The sequence below is a fragment of the Triturus cristatus genome, chromosome 2_2 (assembly GCF_964204655.1).
Source record: "Triturus cristatus chromosome 2_2, aTriCri1.1, whole genome shotgun sequence".
In the NCBI taxonomy this organism is placed as follows: domain Eukaryota; kingdom Metazoa; phylum Chordata; class Amphibia; order Caudata; family Salamandridae; genus Triturus; species Triturus cristatus.
The window spans coordinates 1219865383-1219882375 of NC_140582.1; the positions used below are offsets into that span (position 1 = coordinate 1219865383).

At 42.1% G+C, this 16993-nt stretch overlaps 1 protein-coding gene across 1 annotated transcript in view; it reads left to right on the plus strand.

The window, feature by feature from the left end:
* Positions 1-298: 298 nt before the first annotated feature.
* Positions 299-16993, plus strand: part of LOC146863431 (uncharacterized) — an 83267-nt gene continuing 66572 nt past the window's right edge. Inside the window, exon 1 of the mRNA XM_085642857.1 lies at positions 299-351. The gene's annotated coding sequence lies outside the window, so the exon portion shown is untranslated. The remainder of the gene's footprint in view (positions 352-16993) is intronic.

Here is a 16993-nt window from a genome sequence, read left to right on the forward strand (position 1 = left end):
TATAAAATTGGTTTATGTTGCATATTGTATCTTTGTTTTTCACCTTTTAGAGTGACAACATTTTCTGGATAGAAAATAAATGAAAATTTGTAGTTATTCTCCCTGTGAGTTGTAAAATTGATCAGAAATTGAAACATATGTTCTACTATACATGAATGGGAATATTTAAACTAAGAGTGCCGAGGTGCTATTGCGTTGTTTACATGATTGGAAGCCTACTTCTCTTCTTACTTCTCTTTTTGCTTTCTTCTTTATTTATGAAGAGAAGTGCAGTACAGTAATCTTCTTTCTTCTTTTTCAGGGACGACCAGTGCCTATCCTGCTTCAGCTTTCTTCACAAGAAATGATAAGGTAATTCTAAGTTTATTTGATTTAATTCTGCAATGGTGTGCCTCTAATTTCTATTAGTGTACTTACAGTGTGTTGAACTGAACTGGCCGTATTAAATGGGGTTCTGGGAATTCATGTGTCTGCCTTTCTTTCTTATTCCACAGATTTAGTAAAGGCTCTTTAGCTTCGTAGTATAAATTGCAGTTATGTGTTTTAAAAAAATCTATTTTCCAATAAGCTCTTCCTGTGCTTGGAAACAGTCTTGATTTATGGAGTGCTAATTATTACCCACAAATATCTCTGACTTTGGTAGGAAATTATTTGTTTAAGGGATGTAGTTTTCAGGTTAGTTTTAATTAGCTACATGTCCTTAAAAAGAGCCTTGATTTATGGTGTGCTAATCGTCACACTGGAGTAACTCTGACTCTGAAAAGTATTTGGTTTAAAGATTATTCCTTTTTATTTAGTTGAGAGGAAACTCAGTGTGTTAAAAGAGAAGCCCACATTATAGATATTTTGCCACAGCTGACTGAACACAGCTGACATTAGATGCTTGCATTTCTCACTAGTAAACACCGCGTGTTGAAAGGTCACGCCCGCATTCAGGAGAAACTAAATGGTTCTGACAGAAATTGTCTAATGAAAGCCTCTGAAAATTCACCGAAGGTTTAGAGGGGAACTGAGGAAGCAGTTTTAAATACTTTTATTTCACCTCTATCCTCCCGGTGATATTTAGAATCTATGCTATTAGGTTTCCACAAAGTATTTCTTTTTTACATGACAAGAACTAAACAGTTCACTGACCTTGACTCTGGAAATTTTACCAACAGTTGAATCTAGACCCGGTGTGCACGCAAACTACCCTGACTGACTTCCACGATGCCCATGTAAATTCATTGCTCTTCCTTGAAGTACTTTGGTGAAGTGCACAGTAGAATCTTGGAGAGTGCTTCACCAGAGTGTGATTAACCTAAATGACTAGGCTGCTACACAGCGATATGCTGCAGCAGTGTTGGAATGTTGGCGGCCATGTTGGAATTTCTACAATGCCAAATTGCTCTCCAACTCCAGGGATCGAATGCTTTTTGATGGTTTTGTGAGGGGGAAATGGTGGCCAGAGTTAAGTAAGGAGGAAACCTACCGTGAGTCCTGACACTCTCACCTAACAGCCCTGTCACCCCTCACTCCACTCCCACTACCCTATCTCCCCCTTCACATATCAGTCCACCCTCTGCAACTAACCCAGACCTTTCCCTACCACCCGCCCACGCCCCTTCAGTACCTCCCATCACCCCTAGTGCCCGGAGCCTACACAACACTGAACTTGAGCTATCCACTTTGACTACCGAACCCCTCACACCCAACTGCCCCGTCACCCCTCACTCCACACCCCCTACCCTATCTCCCCCCTCACACATCAGTCCACCCTCCGCAACTAACCCAGACCACACCCCCTCGGAACCTCCCTACACCATAATTGCCCAGAGCCTACACAACATTGAACTTGACCTATCGAATTTGATTACTGAACTTTCTCAATTCAGGAAATATTTTATCTTCCTCAGCTCCAGAACCCTCCCTCACCATAAAATCCCCCCCCAAAATTCCCTACCACCAAACACAATCATTGGAGATCGACACCTCTCCACTGCCGTATACATAGACCTCGCCGCACCTCGAACCATCTCTCCCCGTCCGACCTCTCCGACCTATGCAACTCATACCTTCCTAGTTTACCAACCACCAATCCTCCACTCCCCTACTCACACATCCCTGTTATCCTAGGAATAAATAGAATCCCCTCCTCCCCGCTTCCCCCAGACCACCGCCCCAACACATGTCGATCCACTCTTGCCCACCCACCATTTGCAACCCCACACCACTTACATGTATACTTGTCAACTGTCGCTCTGCAGTCCAGTATGCCACGGAAATTTCGGAAACTATCCTAAGTGAATCCATTGACATTGCATTCCTCACAGAAAACTGGCTCAATGACCACTCAATGAGCATGCTTGACCTACACCCCCCCCCCCCGGGATACTCTATTCTTAGAAAAGATAGACCTGACAGAGTTGGGGGTGGTCTAGCCATTATTTTTAAAAATGAACTTCAGCTATCCCTTGTCAATATTTCTGGCTACTCCTCCTGCGAATACCTGGAAGCTGAACTGACAATTCAAAATTCCCACCCAATTCGTCTACACAACATCTATCGTCCCCTGGAGCACCCCCAGCCTTTCATCGAGGACTTATCTGAGCTCCTGACTCAATCCTCATTAGCCAACTCAAAAAATCTCTTTCTTGGGTATCTTAACCTCCATTGGAACGATACCGATGATCCCACTATCTCCCTCCTCAATAATCTACTTGAGATCAATAAACTCAAACAACTATGCCTGTCCCCGACACACACCAAAGGAGCCGTCCTTGATGCCATTCTTTCCAACGAAGATCTGGCCTCCGTGACCTATATCATCCCCATTGACTGGTCTGACCATCACCGTATACTGTTCACTATTGCTACCACTGCAAATCTCCCCACCTTCAAAATTAACAGACCTAAGAAATTGACCCGAAATGTAAAATGTATCCCCCGGGAGTTCTTGAGTCTAAACTCCAAGCTCAACTTCTTCTCATTCCACCCTCACAAAATGCTAATGAGCTCACTGAACACTTTAACAATACTGTCACCATTATCCTTGACCATTTGGCCCCGCCTAAACTCAAAAACCAAAGAAACACCCCCTCCAACTCTTGGTTTAATACCGAGCTTAATAACGAAAGACGGTCACTCAGACTGTCGGAAAGAACCTGGAGACACCATCCCTCTCCCTCCCATATTGCACTCCTCAGACGTGCTAGATCAACGTACAAAAAACACATCTTCAAGGAAAAGGCATCCTTCTTCCGCACTCAACTTGATTGTGCAAAAAACAGACATAGGGAAGGAACTCTTCAAAATCATTTGAACCCAAACTTCCCCCGCACCTCAAAATCTGATCGCCTCCTCCGCCAGATGTGAAGAAATTTCCCACTTCTTCTCGGAAAAAATAGCCAAAATTGATCAATCCTTCCTTTCCACACAGCACCCCTCCAACTCCCAATGCAAACCTGTCTTCACCTCTAATTCCTACTCCACATCTCCTCGACCAGTTGACCCCTTCTCATTTCCGCCCACTACTCTACCGCTCCCCAGCAGCTCTCCTCACCTGCCTACTTCCTCACCCCCCCTAACCACTCCTCACACCTATCCCCTACCACATCGGAAACCAACTCCCCTAACTCACAATTAAAGAATAATGCCTCCTTGCTCAACTTCCTCCCCGTGACTGAGCCAGAAGTCCTTAAAATAATTGGTAATCTTAAACCATCCACCCACACAAAAGACCCCTTACCCTCTAACCTTGTCCCTGCCCTTAAGCACAGCATTACCCCATACTGGACCACAATCATCAACACCTCTCTCTCCACTGGCTGTGTCCCCACCTCCCTTCAACTTGGACAAATCTCTCCCAAAATCAAGAACCCCAATGCTGACCCCAATGACCTAAACAATCTCCGCCCCATCACTAACCTCCCCCTTCTCTCAAAGGTCCTTGAAAAATGTGCCCTACTACAACTAGACAAACACATCGAAAACTTCAGCCTACTCCACCCCTTTCAATCAGGCTTCAGGAAAGGCTGCAGCACCGAAACGGCAATGCTCAATGTCATAGATGACCTCCACCACTCACTTGATAATGGCGAGACTTGCCTTCTTATCCTCCTTGATCTCTCTGCAGCGTTAGATACAGTCAACCATTCAGCCCTACTTAATGTGCTTAGGACCCGTTTCGGCCTTAATGGTACCGCCTACAAATGGTTCATCTCTTTCCTACAACACCGAACTCAGTAAATCAAAATTCAAAACTGTCTCTCTAACCCCACTCCCGTCTCCCTTGGAGTCCCCCAAGGATCTATTCTCTCTCCCTCCCTCCCTCTTTAACCTCTTTATGGAACCGCACACCTTCATTCTTAAACAAGCAGGCATCAACTACCACCTCTACGCCGATGACACCCAAATCTATTACAACATTAAAACTCATGATGACATCTTACACCTGAACAACACCCTCACCAAGATCCAAACCTGGTTCCATTCCAATCATCTCAAACTTAACCCTAATAAAACTGAAATCATTCTCTTCTCCCCTAAAAATAACCCTCTCCCCATTCAAGCCTGGATATCTGACCTTAACGCACTCAACTGCTCACTCACCCTGTCTAACTCCATCAAATCTCTTGGTATTTCTATCGACAACACCCTAACCCTTAACGTCCACATCAAAAACTCTGCTAAAGGAGCCCTCTTCACTGTCCGTCACCTCAAGAAAATCAAACCCTTTATACCTACCGATGATTTTAAACTTGTAATTCAGTCACGGAATCCCCAGGGTCCACCTTGCTCCAATCAAAGCTGTGCTCAACCTTGCAGCCAGGCTCATCACAGACTGCAAACGCTTCGATCATCGATATATCCCCTGCTCTCAAATCTCTTAAATGGCTCCCTATTGAAGGCAGATCTGCCTTCAAAACTGCCTGCCTTACTCATGAAGTCCTCCACGAAAACACTCCGCAGTACCTCTCCAAGAAACTCCTCATTGCGGGCAGCACACGACCTCTGAGAAGCACCAACACCCTCCTCCTAATCCCACCACTTCATAAAAAGGAATCCACATAATCACGCTCCTTCTCTGGTAATGCCCCTATCATCTGGAATGCCCTCCCAAAAAACCTGCACTGGAACCCCTGCTATTTCAGCTTAAAAAAGACCTCAAAATCCACCTCCTCAATTATTATTTGGGGTCCTAACCTGTGACCTGCACTTGATCTTCAATCACCATGTTATATTTGTCCAGTAATATTTGTCCATTTCCCGAATATCATCTACCTAATTACTTGAAGTGTATAGCTCTTGCACCTGTATATCTATTTTGATTTGTTTATTTCACGTTGTTTCATTATCTTTTATCTACTTGTATGCCATGTTTGCTTTATTTATCTTATGCATGTTAAGCGCTCTGATACCTCTGGGTCTAGCCAGCGCTATATAAAACTTTTAAAATAAAAAATAAAAATAAATAAATAATGAGAAGAGGCTAGCAGATTTCTTTCCGCGGAACAGTTCTGAAAAAAATCCCATTCCACTGTTCTCAGGTGCTGTCTCCAACTTTCCTCTCAGCAGCTGGCACCTAAGGAGGAACGGGCTGCGCAGACATTTCGGCTGGAACAAGACAGTGGCGTAACGAAAGTTCAGGCCCCCCCCTGCAAGGTACACAGAGGGGCCCCCCTCTCCGGATTTTTTCCGGAGCATTCATTCCAGAGTACTGTGCTGAGGGGGCCCCCTGCAGCTCGGGGGCCCCCCTGCACCGCGGGGGCTGCGGAGGCCTGTGTTACGCCCCTGGAACAAGAGTAACCTGGCCCGCTCTGGATCGTCTTTTTTCGACTGGAAGAGGAGCAGCTGGCGCGTGTACTCTGAGCTGCTCCTGTGTTTACCGATCCCTGCAGTAAATACAGGCCCGTCTTCTGCACCTGTGTGGTGTAAACCGGAGCGAGCTGAATTCAATCCTGAACTATAAACATTGATGCCGATCGCTGCCCCTTTTCACCTGCGTGTAGCACGGCTCAATTTTTAGGTCTCGTGCCTAGCGTTGCACTGTAGGTGAAAAACGGGGTTTCAGCACTGACCTAGGAATCACACACGCTCGTGCGTGTGCTTTTCCTTTTCTGCTACCCCATTGGCCTTAGCGTGCGTCGTATAATAAAAGACTGCACGCTCTTGGACTCAGGCGGGCGCATTGCTCCTCCCACAGCCTATTGGTGTCTATTATGCGCACCAAGCGCGTAATAGACACCAATAGGCCGTGGGAGGAGCAATTATCGTGCTCAGCTACAGGCGTGCTAATAGAAATCACATTCTTTACTGTGGCGCGCGCGTGCGCTCACCACTTGCAGGCTTCCCCTATCGCTTTCAGTTGTGAACAGTTACAAGTTAAATGACGGCGTGCTTTTGCAAACAGCAAACGAAGAGCATTTACACTTTGCAGTTGCTCGGCATGATTTTACATTTTTGTTTGTGAACGACATGTTATTTAAAGCAGCGTTGGTATTCACGACGTGTTATTTAAAGCAGCGTTGGTATTTAACACCTATTAGGATGTTTATCTTTAATTAATGAGATACATATATAATAGGCATTACAAGTTGAAATAAATAGCCAAATAAAGGTATGCAAACACGCACAGACAGAGACCCACAGAGCTAGAAGCAGTAACAGACATGCAGGAAGAAAGGCGCACTGATAATGACGCACCGAAAGAGGCGACCCAATAGAGATGCACATACACACATGCATATACAAAAACGCACATACAAAAACGCACATACAGAGACACACTAACAAAGATGTGCAAACACAAACGCTCATACAAAGATGCACATCTACAGAGACATACTAAGAGAAAAACGCAAAGACAAAACACATTTTCTTTATTGCGATCTCTTTCATTAGTTGTGAACACTTACAAGTTAAATTACGGCAAGCTTTTACAACAAACTAAGGGCATGTACACTTTGCGGTTGCTCAGCATGAATTTACATTTTTGTTAAAAATGAGTTAAGGTCTAGTAAAACTTGTGAATGACGTGTTATTGAAAGCAGCGTTACCATTAAACACCTATTAGGACGTTTGTCTTTAAATAATGAGTTGTAGTCAAAAGTTTCTGGATGATAACGAGTAAGACATGACTTGCTGTAGTAAATGTATTGGCTTACAATAAAAATACATATATAATAGGCATTAAAAGTTGAAATAAATAGCAAAATAAAGGAATGCAAACACCTACAGACAGAAACCCATAGAGCTAGAAGCAGTAACAGACATGCAGGAACAAAGACGCACTGATAATGATGCACTGAAAGAGATGAACCAACAGAGATGCACATACACACATGCATATACAAAAACGCACATACACAGACACACATATAGAGACGCAGTAACAAAGATGCACAAACACACATACAAAGATGCACATATAGAGAGACATACTGAGAGAAAAACGCAAAGACAAAACGCATACAGTGAAACAGAAATGTGTTCACAGGAAAAATTAAACGCCCATAAATATAGTTATACACACATGGAGACACTGATGTGTACACAAACAAATAGATGCACACACACTGACAGAGACACCTACAGAAATGTATATACAAAGACACACACACACATAAACAGGAATGTATACTCAAGCACACAAAACATATAGAGGTGCAGCTACAAACCAAGGGTCACAAACACAGACTCTGAAAAATAAACATACACAGAGCCAGACATATAAGTGCAATGTTCAATAAGACACTATGTGTTTGTAGGATACCCCTCACACACCAAATACTCATCTGATGTTTTGCTTCATCATTGGGGTCTTCCCGTTCTTGCTACAGGACGGGGCGTGCTGCGACTCACGGAGACATGGGAGCACTTTTTATGGGAAATACTATGTGTTTTGCAATTGTTATTAATGCAGGGTGAAAAGAATAGTGGTGTGAGGGACTATGTGAGCGCAAAATAAGCATGCAAATGTTACTTTTGGTTATGTTTGTTCTTATGTGGACTAAATTATGTCTGTGTTTGCATGCTGTTCTGTGTGTCTGTCCCTGTCTAAAGAGGAACGTATAGTCACGCACAAAATGTACCCACATATAGAGGGGCAGCTACAAACCAAGAGACACAACGACAGACACACACTCTGAAAAAGAAACATACACAGAGGCAGACATATACACACACAGGCTACTCAAGGTGCCCCCCAGCTATGTCCCATACATGCCACCTCTAAGGGTGATTGTCTACTCAGCACCACCTGCACTCATCACCTTCAATTCTCTGCATGTATGTTTCTTTTTCAAAGTGTCTCTCTGTCTTTGTGTCTTTTGTTTTGTAGGTGCTCCTCTATATGTAGGTACAACGTACATATAAATGGGCAGCTACACACCAAGAGACACTAATACAGACACCCACTCTGAAAAAGAAACATACACAGAAGCAGACATATACACACACACAGTCTACTCAAGGTTCCCCCAGCTATGCCCCATACATGCCACCTCTAAGGGTAATCGTCCACTCGGCACCACCTCTGCTATGCCTCATACATGCCATCTCTAAGAGTAATCGTCTACTTGGCACCACCTCTGCTATGCCCCATACATGTTACCTCTAAGGGTAATGGTCTACTTAGCACCACCTCTGCTATGCCCCATACATGCCACCTCTAAGGGTAATGTGTACTCAGCACCCCCTGTACTCATCACCTTCAGCTCTACGGCATCCTCTATTTTAAATACCCCTTCCAAACAGCGCCCCATCCCCTGTTATGTGTTCACAATGCCTGCACAGTGATGTATACTCAAAGAAATAGATGCACACACACTGACAGAGACCCCTACAGAAATGTATATATAAAGACACACACATACATAAACAGGAATGTATACTCAAGCAGACAATGTACTCACATATAGAGGTGCAGCTACAAACCAAGGAACACAAACACAGACTCAGAAAAATAAACATACACAGAGGCAGACACATAAGTGCAATGTTCAATAAGACACTGTGTGTTTGTAGGAAACCCCTCACACACCAAATACTCATTTGATGTTTGTTGTTTTTGCTTTTACAATGTTCCTAAGTTTTGCTAGCAGTTGGTGGTGGGAATAGCTGTTGGAAGGTGACATGGGGAAGGGGACGGGCACGGTTGGGGGTAATAATCTATAGATTGCGGAGAATTACAGGGAAGTAAGCATGTCAATAAATAAAACAAATTTGGGTGCGTGCATTGCATGCTCAAATGGGATGCAGTGCACGCAACAAAATACGTTTTACCTATTAATATGTTTACTTGCCTGTAATCCTCCGTTAACCATAGATACCTTTCATCAACTCTGCCCCTCCCCTTCCCCACGTCACCACCCAGCAGCTACTCCCATTACCAACCAGTACTGTACAAATGTATACACAAAAACACACACACAAACATAAACGCATACTCAGCCACAAAATTCACTCACATATACAGGAGTTGCTACAAAGTAAGGGACACAAAGACAGAGACACACTCTAAAAAAGAAACATACAGAGAGGCAGACATATACACACACACAGGCTTCTCAACGTCCCCCCCCCCAGCTATGCTCCATACATGCCACCTCTAACGGTAATGGTCTACTCGTCACCACCTCTCCTATGCCCCATACATGCCACCTCTAAGGGTAATAGTCTACTTGGCACCACCTCTGCTATGCCCCATACATGCCACCTCTAAGGGTAATCGTCTACTGGGCACTACCTCTGCTATGCCCCATACATGCCACCTCTAAGGGTAATCGTCTACTGGGCACTACCTCTGCTATGCCCCATACATGCCACCTCTAAGTTTAATGGTCTACTGGGCATCACTTCTGCTATGCCCCATACATGCCGCCTCTAAAGGTAATGTTCTACTTAGCACCACCTGCACTCATCACCTTCAGTTCTCTCCATTTATGTTTCTTTTTCAGAGTATGTCGCTGTCTTTGTGTCTTTTAGTTTGTAGATGCTCCTCTATATGTGGGTACAACCTACATATAGAGGAGCAGCTACAAACAAACAGACACACACTCAGAAAAATAAACATACACAGAGGCAGACAAATACAGACACTATACTGAAGGTCCCCCCCAGCTAAGCCCCATACATGCCACCTCTAAAGGTAATGGTCTACTCGGCACCAACTCTGCTATGCCCCATACATGCCACCTCTAAGGGTAATAGTGTACTCAACACCACCTCTGCTATGCCCCATACATGCCACCTCTAAAGGTAATCGTCTACTTGACACCACTTGCACTCATCACCTTCAGCTCGACCTGCATCCTCTATTTTAAATACCCCCTTCTAAACAGCGCCCCATCCCGTGCCATGTGTTCACAATGCCCGCACAATGATGTATACTCAAAGAAATACATGCACACACACTGACAGAAACAACTAAAGAAATGTATATACAAAGACACACACACACACATAAACAGGAATGTATAGTCAAGCACACAACGTACTCACATATAGAGGTGCAGCTACAAACCAAGGAACACAGACTCAGAAAAATAAACATACTCAGAGGCAGACACAGAAGTGCTAAGTTAAATAAGAAACTGTGTGTTTGTAGAATACCCCTCACACACTGACAGAAACAACTAAAGAAATGTATATACAAAGACACACACACACACACACACATAAACAGAAATGTATAGTCAAGCACACAACGTACTCACATATAGAGGTGCAGCTACAAACCAAGGAACACAAACACAGACTCAGAAAAATAAACATACTCAGAGGCAGACACAGAAGTGCTAAGTTGAGTAAGAAACTGTGTGTTTGTAGAATACCCATCACACACTAAATACTCATTTGATGTCATGCTTCATCATTGGGGTCTTCCCGTTCTTGCTATAGGACGGGGTGTGCTGCAACTCAGGGAGACATGGGAGCACTTTGTATGTGATATACTATGTGTTTTGCAATTGTTATTATTGCAGAGTGAAAAGAATAGTGGTGTGAGGGACTATGTGAGCGCACAATGAGCATGCAAATATTAATTTTGGTTATGTTTCTTCTTATGTGGACTAAATTATGTCTGTGTTTGCATGTTGTTCTGTGTGTCTGCCCCTGTCTAAAGAGGAACGTATAGTCAGGCACAAAATGTACCCACATATAGAGGGGCAGTTACAAACGAACAGACACAAAGACAGACACACACTCTGAAAAAGAAACATACACAGAGGCAGACATATACACACACACAGTCTACTTAAGGTCTCCCACAGCTATGCTCCATACATGCCACCTCTAAGAGTGATGGTCTACTCAGCACCACCTGCACTCATCACCTTCAGTTTTCTGCATGTATGTTTCTTTTTCAAAGTGTTTCTCCGTCTTTGTGTCTTTTGGATTGTAGGTGGTCCTCTATATGTGGGTACAACGTACATATAAATGGACAGCTACACACCAAGAGGCACAAATACAGACACTCACTCAGAAAAAGAAACATTCACAGAAGCAGACATATACACACACACACAGTCTACTCAAGGTCCCCCCAGCTATGCCCCATACATGCCACCTCTAAGTGTAATGGTCTACTTGGCACCACCTCTGCTATGCCCCATACATGCCACCTCTAAGGGTAATCGTCTACTTGGCATCACCTCTGCTATGCCCCATACATGCCACCGCTAAGGGTAATCGTCTACTAGGCACTACCTCTGCTATGCCCCATACATGCCACCTGTAAAGATAATCGTCTACTCAGCACCATCTGCATTCATCACCTTCAGTTCTCTGCATGTATGTTTCTTTTTCAGAGTGTCTCTCTCTTTGTGTCTCTTAGGTTGTAGCTTCTCCTTTATATGTGGGTACAACGTACATATAAATGGGCAGCTACACACCAAGAGACACTAATACAGACACCCACTCTGAAAAAGAAACATACACAGAAGCAGACATATACACACACACAGTCTACTCAAGGTCTCCCACAGCTATTCTCCATACATGCCACCTCTAAGGGTGATAGTCTACTCAGCACCACCTGCACTCATCACCTTCAATTCTCTACATGTATGTTTCTTTTTCAAAGTGTGTCTCTGTCTTTGTGTCTCTTGGTTTGTTGGTGCTCCTATATGTGGGTACAACCTACATATAAATGGGCAGCTACACACCAAGAGACACAATTACAGACACCCGCTCTGAAAAAGAAACATACACAAAGGCAGACATATACACACACACAGTCTACTTAAGGTCCCCCCAGCTATGCCCCATACATGACACCTCTAATGTAATGGTCTACTTGGCACCACCTCTGCTATGCCCCATACATGCCACCTCTAAGGGTAATCGCCTACTCGGCACCACCTCTGCTATGCCCCATACATGCCACCTCTAAAGGTAATCGTCTACTTGACACCACTTGCACTCATCACCTTCAGCTCGACCTGCATCCTCTATTTTAAATACCCCCTTCTAAACAGCGCCCCATCCCCTGCCATGTGTTCACAATGCCCGCACAATGATGTATACTCAAAGAAATACATGCACACATACTGACAGAAACAACTAAAAAAATGTATATACAAAGACACACACACACAAACAGGAATGTATAGTCAAGCACACAACGTACTCACATATAGAGGTGCAGCTACAAACCAAGGAACACAAACACAGACTCAGAAAAATAAACATACGCAGAGGCAGACACAGAAGTGCTAAGTTAAATAAGAAACTGTGTGTTTGTAGAATACCCCTCACACACTAAATACTCATTTGATGTCATGCTTCATCATTGGGGTCTTCCCGTTATTGCTATAGGACGGGGCGTGCTGCAACTCAGGGAGACATGGGAGCACTTTGTATGCAATATACTATGTGTTTTGCAATTGTTATTATTGCAGAGTGAAAAGAATAGTGGTGTGAGGGACTATGTGAGCGCACAATAAGTATGCAAAAATTAATTTTGGTTATGTTTCTTCTTATGTGGACTAAATTATTTCTGTGTTTGCATGTTGTTCTGTGTGTCTGCCCCTGTCTAAAGAGGAACGTATAGCCAGGCACAAAATGTACCCACATATAGAGGGGCAGTTACAAACGAACAGACACAAAGACAGACACGCACTCTGAAAAAGAAACATTCACAGAGGCAGACATATACACACACACAGTCTACTCAAGGTCTCCCGCAGCTATGCTCTATACAGGCCACCTCTAAGGGTGATGGTCTACTCAGCACCACCTGCACTCATCACCTTCAGTTTTCTGCATGTATGTTTCTTTTTCAAAGTGTTTCTCCGTCTTTGTGTCTTTTGGATTGTAGGTGGTCCTCTATATGTGGGTACAACATACATATAAATGGACAGCTACACACCAAGAGGCACAAATACAGACACTCACTCAGAAAAAGAAACATTCACAGAAGCAGACATATACACACACACACAGTCTACTCAAGGTCCCCCCAGCTATGCCCCATACATGCCACCTCTAAGTGTAATGGTCTACTTGGCACCACCTCTGCTATGCCCCATACATGCCACCTCTAAGGGTAATCGTCTACTTGGCATCACCTCTGCTATGCCCCATACATGCCACCTCTAAGGGTAATCGTCTACTAGGCACTACCTCTGCTATGCCCCATACATGCCACCTGTAAAGATAATCGTCTACTCAGCACCATCTGCATTCATCACCTTCAGTTCTCTGCATGTATGTTTCTTTTTCAGAGTGTCTCTCTCTTTGTGTCTCTTAGGTTGTAGCTTCTCCTTTATATGTGGGTACAACTTACATATAGAGGGGCAGATACAAACCAAGACACACAAAGACAAGCACACACTCTGAAAAACAAACATACACAGAAGCAGACAAATACACACACACAGGCTACTCAATGTACCCCCCAGCTATGCTCCTTACATGCCACCTCCCTGCAAATACCTTTATACATTGTAACACTTTCAATTTGTTTAAGTCCACAGCTGAAAGAAATCATCAACAGACTACACTACTGCGTCAATCAACATAAGAATTTAAATAAACCATACTATCAATAATATTACAGTACTGGCAACTACATTACAGATGAAACTTATTTAATTAACACCAAAAATGCTTTCATTAAAATAAGAGACTTTTAGGGTAATTTAGTAACAGTGTTATAAACAGTCGCAAATTGTTTAACATTTTGCACCCTTATTATATCCGAAATGAACAGTGCCAGTCTATAGTGACAATAACAGCTAAATGGTGACATGGAGAAAGGGTGACATAGGGTAGAGGGTAGTAATCTACAGATTGCAGAAAATTACAAGTAAGTACACATATAAATAAATAAAACAAATGTCATTGCGTGTACTTCATCGATTAAAAAAAATGCAGTGCGTGCAACATAATTCATTTTATTTATTTATATGTGTACTTACCTGTAAGCCCCTAATATCTATAAATCATTACCCCCCACACTGCCTCTCACCCTCTCCACGTCACCACCCAATAACTACTCCCAGCACTGACTGCTACTAGAAATTAACATAATTGCCTGTGTAACAAAAGTAGCAAAATGTAGGTACATAAACACCTTGTTACAACGTACAAAATTGGTATGTGTAATGCATTCTAACTTAGATACTGTACTATTAGACTGTACCAATTAGCTATTTACATGTACTAGGCATTTTTGCTGTCCTTGTACTAGTAAATCACAGGTAAGTAAATGTTTACTCTACAATGTACCGTTAAATTTGCAATGTAATCTACAGACAGAATTAGTAATCCTTTACTACTGTAGAGTGTCTAATTCGTTAGGTCTCCCAACTAGTACTGCACTGCACAGCACTACTCACTCAGCGCAAAACATTTAGGAGGTAAAAAACGAGGTTTTAGCACTAACCTACTCTTTTAGTATAGCTTCTTTAATTAATATAGAGTACATACACATAGAAACATAGATGCACAGACAAATCTATACATACAAAGATGCACAGACAGAAATGCACAGAGACAAAAGCATTGACATATACGCAGGAATAAAAATGCACCAACAAAACTCACTGAAAAACATGCACTGACAGAGACGCATATACACAAATGCACATTTAAAAATGCACATACAAATAGAGACACAAGGCAGAAAAGCAAAGACACAAATGCATACATTGTAACAGATATGCATACATAGAAAGAATAAACCTCACATAAAACAATAAAACACACAGACAATGATGTCTACATAAACAAATATATGCACACACAGTGACAGAGACACCTATACAAAAGTATACACAGAGGCAGACACATATAAACAGAAACACGTACCTAGACATACAATTCACCTACAAATAGATATGCAGCTATAAAGTAAGACACACATAGAAAAAGAGACACACACTGAGTCAGAAACATACACCAAACATACACACAAACCTACACAAATAAAGAGAGAAATATACAGACGCACACAAACACACCAACAAACACAGACATCGATATACATAGAGACACTCACACAGAGACACATAAACGGAGATACATAAACACTTAATCACACAGAGACACACACAAGAGTAAACACATAGATATAGAAAAACACACACATACACAGACAGAAAAATATAGAAACAAACAGAAATTGAGAATATACACACAAATATATACACAGAGACAAACACACATAGAAACACACACACCAAACTACACACAAACACACCCCAACAGAGATGCACACACAGAGGCATACAAACAAAAACATACAACCAAAAGTAGAGAGACGCACAGATAAAAACACACCAACAGAGAGATACAGACACTGACAAACAGGAACATACAGACCTGCATATACAAATATTAACATACAGGAATGGACATACAGAACTGCACAAACATGCAAAACACACTAAAGGTGAAACACACAATGCTATACAAACACATGCAGACAAAGACACATACGCACATAGACACAGGGAGACAGACATACAGACACATGTAAAAACACACATACAAACAAAGACTACCACAGATAGACAGTAACAAGCATACACACAAAGACTTACTAACAGAGATACAGAGACAGCCACACACACAAACAGGCAAAAAATAAGACCCACTCAACATAAAATGCATACAAAGATAAACACACACAGATAGGTACTCAGAGACAGAGGTAAACAAATACAATAAGAAATAAACATACTCCAGTTACACAGAAAAACGAACACACACAGAGGCACACAAACAGACATATTTGCATGGAAAAACAAAGCAAACACATATACAGATGCACATACAGAAGCACCGAAACACGAAAATCATACACAGAGATACAAATTATACACACACACACAAATACACACACATAAACAGATACAGTCTACTTTTTCTACTAATACACAAGCACTATCAAATCTACCAATACCTATACAAACATTCATACACTTCTGAACAATTTACAAACATTATACCCAAACACCTTAAAGCACATACTTTTACATATGTTGTTTGCGCAATAATTATTTTAGCGATATATGCAAAATATTTCATGTTATTAATATCCACACATCTAAATTCTCTTCTAATGCACATAAAGATTAACATACAACAAGTATATTACCTAATTATAAATAGTTCTTACTTAACTGCTGATAATAGTGTGCTATACACTATAACAGTGTCATCTTCCAATTAACTACTCCTTTAGTATAAATATTTAATGCCACTCTTCCAACAGGCCAAGTTCCTTTAGTACATGCTAGCTAAAAACATACTGCTTCATAACAGCAGTTAGGAATCACCTACTATAATAATGCTTGCAAATAAATATACCATACAAAGTACTTTACTTTTACACCTGCACACCATACTACTGTGCAATTCTAAATACAATCTCAATATGTCTAGTTATTACAAAATAGACATACATATACTACAGCTTAACTACTGTACAAATTCAAAAAAACGCTACACAACCCCTACTAGAAATTGAAACATTAATTACAAAACCTTACTTAAATTACAATAC